Source organism: Macaca fascicularis, chromosome 1 (genome assembly GCF_037993035.2).
Source record: "Macaca fascicularis isolate 582-1 chromosome 1, T2T-MFA8v1.1".
NCBI classification, from domain to species: Eukaryota; Metazoa; Chordata; class Mammalia; order Primates; family Cercopithecidae; genus Macaca; species Macaca fascicularis.
The window spans coordinates 13,744,432-13,757,193 of record NC_088375.1 but is presented as its reverse complement, the minus strand read 5'-3'; the positions used below and the strand labels follow the sequence as shown (position 1 = coordinate 13,757,193).

Below are 12,762 nucleotides of genomic sequence, written 5' to 3'. Positions count from 1 at the left end.
AAGGCTCAGATGTTAGGGGGTTTTTCAGATAGTTTGACAGGTACGGGGGCCAGGGAATGGGGAGTGCTGATTGGTTGGGTCAGAGGTGAAATCGTAAGAAGTAGAAGCTGTCCCCTTGCACTGAGTTTGTTCGTGGGTGGGGGGTCCAGGTTGGTGAGTCAGGGTGGGGCCATCCACTTGTCAGAAATGCAAAAACCTGAAAAGACATCTCAAAAGGCCAATCTTAGGTTCTACAACAGTGATGTTATCTGCAGGAATAATTGGGGAAGATGCGAATTTGTTACCTGAGGAATAATGGGTGGTAATCATTTAACTACAATTACAACTTAGAAGAATTCAGGACCCTCTCATCCTCCTAACTTGTTGGCCTTTCATTTAGTTTTAAAAGGGCAGTTTTGGGGAAGGGTTATTATCATTTAAACTATAAACTAAATTTCTCGCAAAGTTAGCTTGTCCTGTACCCAGGAATGAGCAAAGACAGCCAACCTGTGAGGCTAGAAGCAAGATGGGAGTAAACCATGTCAGATTTCTCTTACTGTCAAAATTTTGCGAAGGCGGTTTCAACAGAAATTAACATGTCTAGGATAGTTGCTTTTCTATTATTTTTTCTATCACTGCATTTACTTTCATTCTGCCTTACGCTTTAACTAGGTAATTTTTTTTTTTTTTTTTTTTAGTTTTGGAGGCATTAACACTATATTCTTCTCTTTGACCACCGCATGCTGCCTACGTGGTAGGCTCTCAATACACATGGAACTGAACCTCTTACAGGATTTGTAACTCACTTCCGTGGTACCTACTAAACTGGAACACGCGCGTTCCTGGGCGGCTCTGTCATCCCAGGTTTCAGCACTGGGAAATCGCTTGGGCCCCCGCTCAGAGGCGGGGCTTGGGTGGGTTGACCACTCCTCTCGCCTCCAATACTGTCGTTGACATTCTCGTCTATGCTCCGGCAGCCGTAGCTCACTCCGGTGGAGGCGGGACTTCCTACAGCACTTCCGGCCAGAGCCTAAAGCTTCGCTGCTGTGCAGTTCGCTGGAGGGGCAGCTGCTCCGAACACTTGGAGTCTCCGCGGGCAGGTGAGCTTCAGAGGTTCGGGGAGCTTCCGGAACGAGCATTCCTGGCCGGTGCGTCACCCTGCACTGCTCTTTGCCTTTTCTTCCTTTCCTGGAATCTTCCCAGATTGCCATAGCCGGGCGTTGCCTGTTCCGAGCGGCTTTGAACCAGCCCAGAAGTGCGGGCCCGAAGGGAATGCGTGTGTGCTGGGAGGCGGTCCAGCCGGCTGGGTTGGGGCCGCCCTGCCCCTTCTGGAAGGCCTTGTTTAGGAGTAACCGCACGTGATCCTTCGCATTTTAAGCTTCTTTCAGAGAATTGCCATGTCACTTTGGAAGAGGTGAAAATGGTACAGGCGACCAACGACTTTTACAAGGTGTCCTCTTAGAGGAACAGCTCCGTCCTGCCGAATCAGTTAACATTGGTGATGACAGAGAAATAACGTTAAGTAGGTGGAGAGCACTTAAAGTAACTGTTCGTTTGTTCTTTTGGGACAGTCTTGCTCTGTCGCCCAGGCTGGAGTGCAGTGCGGCGATCTCGGCTCACTGCAACCTCCGCCTCCCGGGTTCAAGCGATTCTCCTGCCTCAGCCTCCCGAGTAGCTGGGATTACAGGCGCCCGCCCCCACGCTCGGCTAATTTTTGTATTTTTAGTAGAGACGGGGTTTCTCCATGTTGGCCAGGCTGCTCTCGAACTCCTGACCTCAGGGGATCCACCCGTCTCAGCCTCCCAAAGTGCTGAGATTACAGGCGTGAGCCACCGCGTCCGGCCTGAAGTGACTATTTTTACTTGGTGTTTACTACCACATGGGGACTGTTCTCAGTTGTGGGTGGATCCAAATGACGGTGTGACAGCCTTGTCCTCAGAGAAGCAGTCCTGGCGGGAAGACAGAATTAACAAATTGCCAAACTGTTAGAGAAAGTTAGTGGAGGTAGAGATGAAGAGAGAAGACTTTTCTTTTCTCTGTCATTAATTTAGCCACAGCTGCTGTCTTTTGATATTTGCTTCAAAACGTTTTTCATATTAAGTTTTAACTTTTCTGTATGCTTATATTTTATATACTGTTGTAAACAGCACATCTCTGGGTTTTTTTTTTTTTTCAATCTAAGTGGACAGCCTGCTTTTTTTTTTTTTTTTGATATGGAGTCTTGCTCTGTTACCCGGGCTGGTGTGCAGTGGCCCAATCTCAGCTCACTGCAACCACGCCTCCCAGGTTCAAGCAATTCTCCCACCTCAGCCTCCCGAGTAGCTGGGATGACAGGTGTGTGCCACCATGCCCAGCTAATTTTTTTTTTTTTTTTTTTTGGTATTTGTAGTAGAGACGGGGTTTCGCCATGTTGGCCAGGCTGGTTTCAAACACCTGGCTACTACAGGTGTGAGCTACGGTGCCTGGCCCAGCCTGCCTTTTGACTAGCAGGTTTATTGGATTTACATTCATTGTCACCACTGAAATATTTGTTCAGATCAAAATCTTTGGCATCATCCCTGATTAATCTCTTTCATGTGTATCAGCAAATCCTATGGACTCTCCATCTTCAAAATCTGTCCACACTCCCAAGTTCTTCTCATCACCTTCACTTGTTCAAGTTACATTGTCTCTCACTTGAATTACTGCAGTAGTTTCTGCTCTTTCCTCTTTTAGTCTGTTTGCATCACAGCATTTCGATTGATCCTTTAAAAAAAAAATTTATCTCTTTTCTCTCAAAAATCCTCCAAGGACTACACATTTCATCCAGAGTAAAAGCCAAAGTTGGCTGGACGTGGTGGCTCATGCCTGTAATCCTAGCACTTTGGGAGGCCGAGGCGGGTGGATCACGAGGTCAAGAGATCAAGACCATCCTAGCCAACATGGTGAAAAACCGTCTCTACTAAAAATACAAAAATTAGCCAGGCATGGTGGTGCGTGCCTGTAATCTCAGCTACTTGGGAGGCTGAGGCAGGAGAATCACTTGAACCCGGTGGGGGGCGGGGGAAGAGAGGAGTGGAGGTTGCAGTGAGCCGAGTTCATGTCACTGCACTCCAGCCTGGTGACAGAGCAAGACTCCGCCTCAAAAAAAAAAAAAAAAAGTGGCACAGTGGGTTAATAAGCCTATAATCCTGGCACTTTGGGAGGCCAAGGCGGGTGGATCACCTGAGGTCAAGTGTTCGAGACCAGCCTGGGCAAAGTGGCGAAACCCTGTCTCTACTAAAAAAATACAAAAAATTACTTGGGAGTGGTGGCGTGCGCCTGTAGTCCAAGCTACTAGGGAGGCTGAGGCAGGAGAATCGCTTGAACTCTGGGGGGTGGGGGAGGAGGTTACAGTGAGCCGAGATCATCCCATTGCACTCCAGCCTGGGCAACAAGGGCAAAACTCAGTCTCAAGAAAAAAAACAAAAAAGCCAAAGTCTTTAGAGTGGATTATTCATCGAAGGTCCTATGTGACCTAGCCCAGCTTCACTTCTGATCTCATGTTGTTTTAGTCTCCTGTTTGCTCTATTGTATGGCCTCCTCAAGTGCATCCTAGCCTTAGGATATTTGCACTTGCTATTCCTTTCCCTCATATGTCCACATGGCTCAGTTTTTTACCTCTCTCATATTGTGGGGACTATTTTCTTCTCAGTAAGGCCTACTCTGACAAGCGACCGCCATCTTTAACATTTCCATTGCACTCATTATCCTTGTGCTTATCATCATATGACATGCCATGTGATAGACAATTTGAAATCAGTATGATAGAGATATTGTTAGGTGTGAGATGAATATTACCCAGAAAGTAGATAGAGGTTACCAGAGAGGGAAAACATCATTCTTTGCCAGTGATTATTTTAGTAGCTGGAATGAATTTGTGGAGAAGTGATTTTAGAAAATTTGATGGTATTTGTAAGTGTAAAGAAAAGTCACAGACTAATTGGTTTGTTAGTTACTTTTTTTTTTTTTTTTGAGACGGAGTCTTGCTCTGTTGCCCAGGCTGGAGTATAGTGGTGCGATCTTGGTTCACTGCAAGCTCTGCCTCCTGGGTTCACGCCATTCTCCTGCCTCAGCCTCCCGAGTAGCTGGGACTACAGGCGCCGCCACCGCGCCCGGCTAATTTTTTTGTATTTTTAGTAGAGATGGGGTTTCACCGTGTTAGCCAGGATGGTCTCGATCTCCTGACTCGTGATCTGCCCACCTCGGCCTCCCAAAGTGCTGGGATTACAGATGTGAGCCACCGCACCCGGCCTGTTAGTTACTTTTCTATGTTCTCATTTGTATAGTTTTGTCATAAAATTGTGGGTTTGGTACACATTTAGGTCATTGGTGTTTTAGAGAGAAGACATGCTTTCAGTTTCTTTGGAAAATGCCTAAAGTTTTTGTAGAAGCTCCTTAAAATTATGTGAGATACAGTTTGGGAGGCCAAGGCGGGTGGATCACTGGAAGTCAAGAGTTTGAGACCAACCTGGCCAACATAGAGAAACCCCGTCTGTACTAAAAATACAAAAATTAGCTGGGCATGGTGGTGGGCGCCTGTACTCCTAAGTGCTGTGGAGGCGGAGGCAGAAGAATTGCTTGAACCCAGGAGGGGAAGGATTATAATCATAATTCTCCTGCCCAGCCTCCTGAGTAGCTGGGATTACAGGTGTGGGCCACCACACCTGGCTAATTTTTGTATTTTTAGTAGAGACGGGATTTCACCATGTGTGCCAAGCTGGTCTCGATCTCCTGACCTGACGTGATCTGCCTGCTTTGGCCTCCCAAAGTGCTGGGATTACTGGTATGCGCCAACGAATTTGGCCTCTATTCTTTTCAAATTATTTTATTTGAAGAATTATTTAGTTACCTTATCATATAGGAGGTCTCTCGTCCTGGCTCATGCCTGTAATCCCAGCACTTTGGGAGGCGGGTGGATCACCTGAGGTCGGGAGTTTGTGACCAGCCTGGCCAACATGGTGAAACCCCCTCTCTACTAAAAATACAAAAAATTAGCCAGGCATGGTGCTGGGTGCCTGTAATTCCAGCTACGTGGAAGGCTGAGATAGAAGAATCCCTTGAGCCCAGGAGGCGGAGGTTGCAGTGAACTGAGATCGCACCTTTGCACCCCAGCCTGGGCGACAAGTCTCAAAAAAAAAAAAAAAATTTAGCTGGGCGTGGTGGCACATGCCTGCCCCGCCTAGTGATTAGGGAGGCTGAAGCAGGAGGATTGCATGAGCCCAGTTGTTCAAGTCTATAGTGATCTAGGAAATAGACTGAGTTTAGATTTTAAAAGCAGATTGATAAGAAAAAGGTCAATAAACCAGTAGGAAACGCACAAAGTATATTAACAGCTGGTTCATAAATGGAAATGGAAATGAACTACATATTTTATTCATTAGACTGACCATCAAAAATTTTTTTTTTTTTTTTTGAGACGGAGTCTCACTCTGTCCCCCAGGCTGGAGTGCAGTGGCACAGTCTCGGCTCGCTGCAACCTCTGCTCCCGGGTTCATGCCATTCTCCTGCCTCAGCCCCCCCAGTAGCTGGGACTACAGGCGCCTGTCGCTACGCCCTGCTAATTTTTTGTATTTTTAATAGAGACAGGGTTTCACCATGTTAGCCAGGATGGTCTCGGTCTCCTGACCTCGTGATCCGCCTGCCTCGGCCTTCCAAAGTGTTGGAATTACAGGCGTGAGCCATGGCACCCAGCCTCAAAATTTTATTAATACATTATGAAGGCCAGGTTGTAAGAATACAGGAGTTTATACACTGCTGATAGCAGGGTAAGTTGATATAGCCATTATAAAGGAACATTTAGCATTAGCTATTAACATTTAACATGCACATACTTTTTGACTCAGCAATACCAGTTTTGAGAAACTTTCCTACAGATATAGGAAGATAAACGTGTAGGCGTAATTTCTTCAATATTGTTTGTGATAGCAAGAACTTGGTATTAACTAAATATCCTTCAGTTTGAAGACTGGTTAAGTATATTATGGTATATCTATTCAAATACTATATTCCCCCCCAAATTAAAATCTCTTGTCATAGCTTTGGGTAAATCTCTAGGATATATTATTGAATGAAAAGGTGAGGAATAGAACCACCTGTATAGTAGGCTTTCAGTTGTGTAAAGAAAGAAAAAATGTCTTTGCTTTTCTATATATAAAATATTATGGGAGTAGGCTGGGCACCGTGGCTCACTCCTGTAGTCCCAGCACTTTGGGAGGCCAAGGCGGGCGGATCCTGAGGTTAAGAGATCGAGCCCATCCTGGCCAATGTGGTGAAACCCTGTCTCTACTAAAAATATAAAACTTAACTAGGCCTGGTGGCAGGAGGCACCTGTAGTCCCAGCTACTTCGGAGGCTGAGGCAGGAGAATGGTGTGAACCCAGGAGGCGGAGCTTGCAGTGAGCCGATATTGCTCCACTGCACTCCAGCCTGGGGCAACAGAATGAGACTCCATCTCAAAAAAAAAAAAAAAAAAAATCGATTTAGACTAAGAAGTAGTGCAAGAATGTCTACTTGGATGTAGTATTTTTTTTTTTTTTTTTGAGACAGAGTCTCGCTCTGTCAACCAGGCTAGAGTGCAGTGGTTCACCCTTGGCTCACTGCAACCTCCACCTCCCAGGTTCATGCAATTCTCCTTGCCTTAGCCTCCCGAATAGCTGGGATTACAGATGTGCTCCACCTCACCTGGCTAATTTTTGTATTTTTAGTTGAAATGGGATTGATTTCACCATAGTGGCCAGGCTGCTCTCAAATTCCTGACCTCAGATGATCCTCCTGCCTTGGCCTCCCAAAGTATTGGGATTACAGGTGTGAGCCACTGCTCCTGCCTGGCTTTGTAGAACCTTAAACGTATTTATCTATCTCAAGAATTTTTCCCAAGGAAATACTTCATAAGATAACATTTTAAAAATCAAAGCTGTTTTTAGCTGTTTTCTTTGGAGTAGTAAACAGCATTAGAGAAATGATTGGCTGGGTGTGGTGGTTCACACCTGTAATCCCAGCACTTTGGAAGGCTGAGAATCACTTGAAGCCAGCAGTTTGAGACCAACCTGGGCAGCATAGAGAGATTCCCTTCTCTACCAATAGAAAAGAGAGAGAGAGAGAGGCCGGGCACGGTGGCTCTCGCCTGTAATCTCAGCACTTTGGAAGCTGAGGTGGGCGGATCATGGGGTCAGGAGATCGAGACCATCCTGGTTAACACAGTGAAACCCCGTCTCTACTAAAAATACCAAAAATTAACCGGGTGTGGTGGCAGGTGCCTGCAGTCCCAGCTACTCAGGAGGCTGAGGCAGGAGAATGGCATGAACCCGTGAGGTGGAGGTTGCAGTGAGCCGAGTTTGCACCACTGCACTCCAGCCTGGGCAACAGAGCAAGACTCCATCTCAAAAAAAAAAAAAAAAAAAGAGAGAGAGAAATTATTAAGTAAATTGTGGTTTCATACTTGAATATTGAGATGATTAATGTGTTGACTCTGTGGTTGTATAGAAAAATGTTCATGGACAAATGTTAATATGGCTAGTTGAGGTGGCTCAAACCTGTAATCCCAGCACTTTGGGAATTCTCAGGAGGATTGCTTGAGCCCAGGAGTTAAAGACCAGCCTCAATAACATAGTGAGACCCTACCTTATTTTTTAAAAAGTTAATAAAAGAAGTAGAACAAATTATATGTCTCAGTTGTAGTAAAGTTCTGCTTACATGTTAATGAAAATTTTGAAAGGGCTCTTAAAACTGGTAAAAAAACCCCTCATTTTTAGGGTAATATAATTGTAGTGAAATTTAAAAATTTAAATTTTATTTTATTTTATTTTTATTTTTTTATTTTTATTTTTTTTTTTTTTTGAGACGGAGTCTCACGCTGTTGCCCAGGCTGGAGTGCAGTGGCGCGATCTCGGCTCACTGCAAGCTCCGCCTCCCGGGTTCCCGCCATTCTCCTGCCTCAGCCTCCTGAGTAGCTGGGACTACAGGCGCCCGCCACCGCGCCCGGCTAATTTTTTGTATTTTTAGTAGAGACGGGGTTTCACTGTGGTCTCGATCTCCTGACCTTGTGATCCGCCCGCCTCGGCCTCCCAAAGTGCTGGAATTACAGGCTTGAGCCACCGCGCCCGGCCAAAAATTTAAATTTTATGATCAGAAAATGGTAATAAGTCAGAAATGGCTTTGGAGTTTCTTTCATTGCAACCTTAATAGTAAGCAACAGTCTTTCCCATGAAAGGGACAGAAAAAAATGAATGTAACGTCTACATTTTTTTTTTCTCTGAGACGGAGTCTCACTCTGTGGCCCAGTCTGGAGTGCAGTGGCACGATCTCAGCTCACTGCAACCTCCGCCTCCTGGGTTCAAGCGATTCTTGTGCCTCAGTCTCCCAAGTAGCTGGGATTATAGGCACCCACCACCATGCCCGGCTAATTTTCATATTTTTATTTTTAAAAATTTTAAATTTTATTTATTTTTTTGAGACTGAGTCTTGCTTTGTTGCCCAGGCTGGAATGCAGTGGCACACTTTCACTCACTGCAACCTCCACCTCTCGGGTTCAAGCCTTCTGAGTAGCTGGGATTGCAGGTGTTTGCCACCATGCCTGGCTAATGTTTGTATTTTTAGTAGAGACAGGTTTCACCATGTTGGCCAGGCTGACCTCGAACTCCTGACCTCAGATGATCCACTCGCCTCGGCCTCCCAAAGTATTGGGATTACAGGTGTGAGCCACTTTGCCTGGCCTACACTGTTAAATGAATGCTTTTCAGACCATTGTACCCCACATGCAGGTCAGACCATATCTGGAATGTGGTTTTCAGTTCTAGGTATTGCAATTTAAGCATGGAATCAGTAAATCAGTTACAGAGGAAAACTGGAATGCTATAAGGAGGGTTTAAGGAGCTAGAAATGTGTATCCTGGTAGAGAGGTTTGGGAGATGAAGACAGGAAGCAGGGATAGCAGAAATGGTAACAAATGGACTTCCATATTTATTTATTTATTTTTTGGGACCGAATCTCCCTCTGTCACCAAGGCTGGAGTGTAATAGCGTGATCTCGGCTCACTGCAACCTCTGCCTCCCGGATTCAAGCGATTTTCCTGCCTCAGCTTCCCTAGGAGCTGGGATTACAGGCATCCACCACCACACCTGGCTAATTTTTGTATTTTTAGTAGAGACGGGTTTCACTATGTTGGCCAGGCTGGTCTCGAACTCCTGACCTCAGGTGATTCATGCACCTTGGCCTCCCAAAGTGCTGGGATTACAGGTGTGAGCTACCGTGCCCAGCCGGCCTTCCACATTTAAATGTTGGCCGAGAAAGGGAATATATTGATTTTCTGTAGCTACACAGAGCAGTAGTAGAAAATTACTAGGTGAAAATGATAGAGATGTAGATTTCTTTTCTTTTCTTTTCTTTTTTTTTTTGAGATGGAGTCTTGCTCTGTTGCCCAAGCTGGAGTGCAGTGGTGTGATCTTGGCCCACTGCAAGCTCTGCCTCCTGGGTTCACATCATTCTCCTGCCTCAGCCTCCCAAGTAGCTGGGACTACAGGCGCCCGCCACCACACCCGGCTAATGTTTTGTATTTTTAGTAGAGATGGGGTTTCACTGTGTTAGCCAGGATGGTCTCGATCTCCTGATCTCATGGTCTACCCGCCTTGGCCTCCAGCCTTGGATTACAGGCATGAGCCACCGCACCAGCCTAGAGATGTAAATTTTGTCTTTTTAAAGAACAATAACAAGTAGAGTCACTCCAACATTTAAGTGGGCTGTCTTCATTAGTTAGCAAGTGTGTGTATTTTAAAAAGTCATTCCATCTTAACCAAGCCTTAGTTAGCACCCAGATAGGCCTAAGAAGAGCAACATGCCACTCACATTCAGGTGATTAGGAGAGGGCCCAGTGCAGTCCATAAGAGAGAATTTAACTAGGCAGCAGCTGACTGCAGGTCATTTTGACTGGATACTAAAATGGGGCTGGGGGTGGGGGAGTGATCAAAGTGATTGTCCCAGCAACAGGCAATAAGGGTACAGAGTGGGCCAGTAACAGCATCACGTAGGTCTAACTTCAGGAAACAGGGACCCATTGGTTACTAGCTAGAAGAAGAGGGTAAAGGCTTTGGAACTAAGGCGTAGGTCACCAAGACATGGATCCAGTTTCTAGGTCTTCACAAAAGATCATGGTATCAAGAAAGACATTATTAGAAACATTCAGAGACTAGACAGGATCATCAAAAATACTGACTTGAGGCCGGGCGCAGAGGTTCACGCCTGTAATCCCAGCACTTTGTATTTTTAGTTGGGAGGCCCACGAACTTTGGAAGGCCGAGATGGGTGAATCACCTGAGGTCAGGAGTTCGAGACCAGCCTGACCAATAACATGAAACCCTGTCTCTACTAAAAAAAAAACAAAAAACAAAATTAGCTAGGCTTGGTGGCGCATGCCTATAATCCCAGCTCCTCAGGAGGCTAAGGTGGGAGAATCACTTGAACCTGGGAGGTGGAGGTCGCAGTGAGCTGAGATTGTGCCACTGCACTCCAGCCTGGGTAACAGAGCGAGACTCGTCTCAAAACAAACAAACAAAAAAAACCTGACTTGACACAGAGACTGTTAATTACTGACCTTAGATCTTATACTTAATGATCTCATTGGTCCCGTCTGTGGGCACAGCATACAGGTAGGAACGAAAAAAATATATATTACTGGAGATTGAATAGGATCAAGCATGTGAAGGAATTCATGAGTTACTTACAGATGTTATTAATAATGAGAATGGCTTCCTAGCGTCTTCAATCCTCATTCCTGCTATTACACTCCCTGGTTTTACTACCCATTGATGGCTGCCCGCTTCTTCTTACCAAGCCATTCTCACTGTTAGCCTGATCTGCAGGGTGATACGGTAGTACCCTTAAGCTGAGCCCCAGCTGGAAAGAGCTTCAGACTGTGGGGCCTTGTGAGTTTCTGGGTTTAGATAATCCCTATACATTCTAGTTCATGGAGCCAAGATTTGGCCTAATACTTTAATTTCTTGTAGGAATGGAGTTCTGCAGTCATTTTATTAGTCTCTCTTCTTAGGGACTAGAGCTCTGAATCTGAGCACAGGTTTTTGGGTAGTGCTGTGTCTCTGGCCAGACCTCTTAGTTTACTAAAAACATAAATTCCCCGTACCTGGTCTGACCTGTATGTCGATCCTACCATCAGATCATCTAAACTGGTCGGCTCAGTGGCTCACACCTGTAATCCCAACACTTGGAGGCTGAGGTGGGCAGATCACTTGAGGTCAGGAGTTTGAGACCAGCCTGGACAATATGTGAAATCGCATCTCTACTAAAAATACAAAAATTAGCTGGGCCTGGTGGCGGCCGCCTGTAATTCCAGTTACTCAGGAGGCTGAGGCAGAAGAATCGCTTGAACCCAGGAGATGGAAGTTGCGATAAGCTGAGATTGCACACCATTACACTCCAGCCTGAGCAACAGAGTGAGACTCCGTCTCAAAAAAAAAAAAAAAATTCATCTAAACTGCTTTGACTTTTCTCACCAACTATGGACTTGGAGATCATTTCTCTTTTGCTTTTCAACGCTACTGGGCAGGTTTAGATCTGGATCCTGGCCCCCTTCCCAATGGCCCTGCCCTCCTTTATTTAAATAGACAAAATTCAGCTCCATATTGAAAGTAGGATTCTTTTCACAACAATTGGGAAAAATGATTTTGTTTGTTTGTTTGTTTTTCGTGAGATGAATCTTGCTCTGTCACCAGGCTGGAGTGCAGTGGCATGATCTTGGCTCACTGCAACCCCCGCCTCCTGCATTCAAGTGATTCTTCCGCCTCAGACGGCCAAGTAGCTGGGACTACAGGCGGTGCGCTACCACGTCCAACTAACTTTTTTGTATTTTTAGTAGAGACGGGGTTTCACCCTGTTCGCTGGGATGGTCTCGATCTCTTGACCTTGTGATCCACGCGTCTTGGCCTCCCAAAATGCTGGGATTACAGGTGTGAGCCACCGTGCCCAGCCTAATGTTATTGTTTTTACAAAATATTTGAGGACCTGATTGGGACCTTATGCTGAAACTTAATAAAATCATAATGTGAGATTGAAATGCTTAGATTATTCTGTAATATGGAAATAGCAGATCAAATGTAACAGACAACTCCAGTAACAGGAAATGTCTACCTATTCTTTTTTTTTTGAGATGGAGTCTTGCTCTGTTGCCCAGGCTGAAGTGCATGGCTCGATCTTGGCTCACTGCAACCTTTGCCTCCTGGGTTCAAGCGATTCTCCTGCCTCAGCCTCCTGAGTAGCTGGGATTACAGGCACACACCACCATGCCTGGCTAATTTTTGTATTTTTGGTAGACACAGGGTTTCACCATGTTGGTCAAGCTGGTCTCGAATATCTGACCTCGTGATCCACCCGCCTTGGCCTCTCAAAGTGCTGGATTTACAGACATGAGACACCACTCCCGGCCGTCTACCTGTTCTTAAAAAAAATAAAAATAAAAAAACCATAAAGGTGGAGAGGTAATAATACCAAAGGCCTCAAATATCTATATACCAATGGAGTTTGCGGGTAGTCAGTATTTTTTTTTTTTTTTTTTTTTGAGACGGAGTTTTTTTTGCCCAGGCTAGAGTGCAATGGTGCAATCTTGGCTCATGGCAACCTCTGCCTCCTTGGTTCAAGCGATTCTCCTGCCTCAGCCTCCCGAGTAGCTGGGATGACAGGCATGTGCCACCACGCCTGGTTAATTTTGTATTTTTAGTAGAGATGGGGTTTCTCCATGTTGGTCAGGCTGGTCTTGAAC

General features: G+C 45.6%; 1 protein-coding gene across 26 annotated transcripts in view; it reads left to right on the top strand.

The window, feature by feature from the left end:
- The first annotated feature begins 1,004 nt into the window (after positions 1-1,004).
- Positions 1,005-12,762, top strand: part of TBCE (tubulin folding cofactor E) — an 82,494-nt gene continuing 70,736 nt past the window's right edge. For 11 of the 26 annotated variants that reach the window (XR_012413586.1, XR_012413597.1, XR_012413592.1 and 8 more), the window contains exon 1: positions 1,005-1,079. The gene's annotated coding sequence lies outside the window, so the exon portion shown is untranslated. Of the gene's footprint in view, positions 1,502-12,762 lie in introns of all 26 variants that reach the window. The other 15 variants (XR_012413571.1, XR_012435291.1, XM_073993009.1 and 12 more) reach the window with 2 other exon arrangements.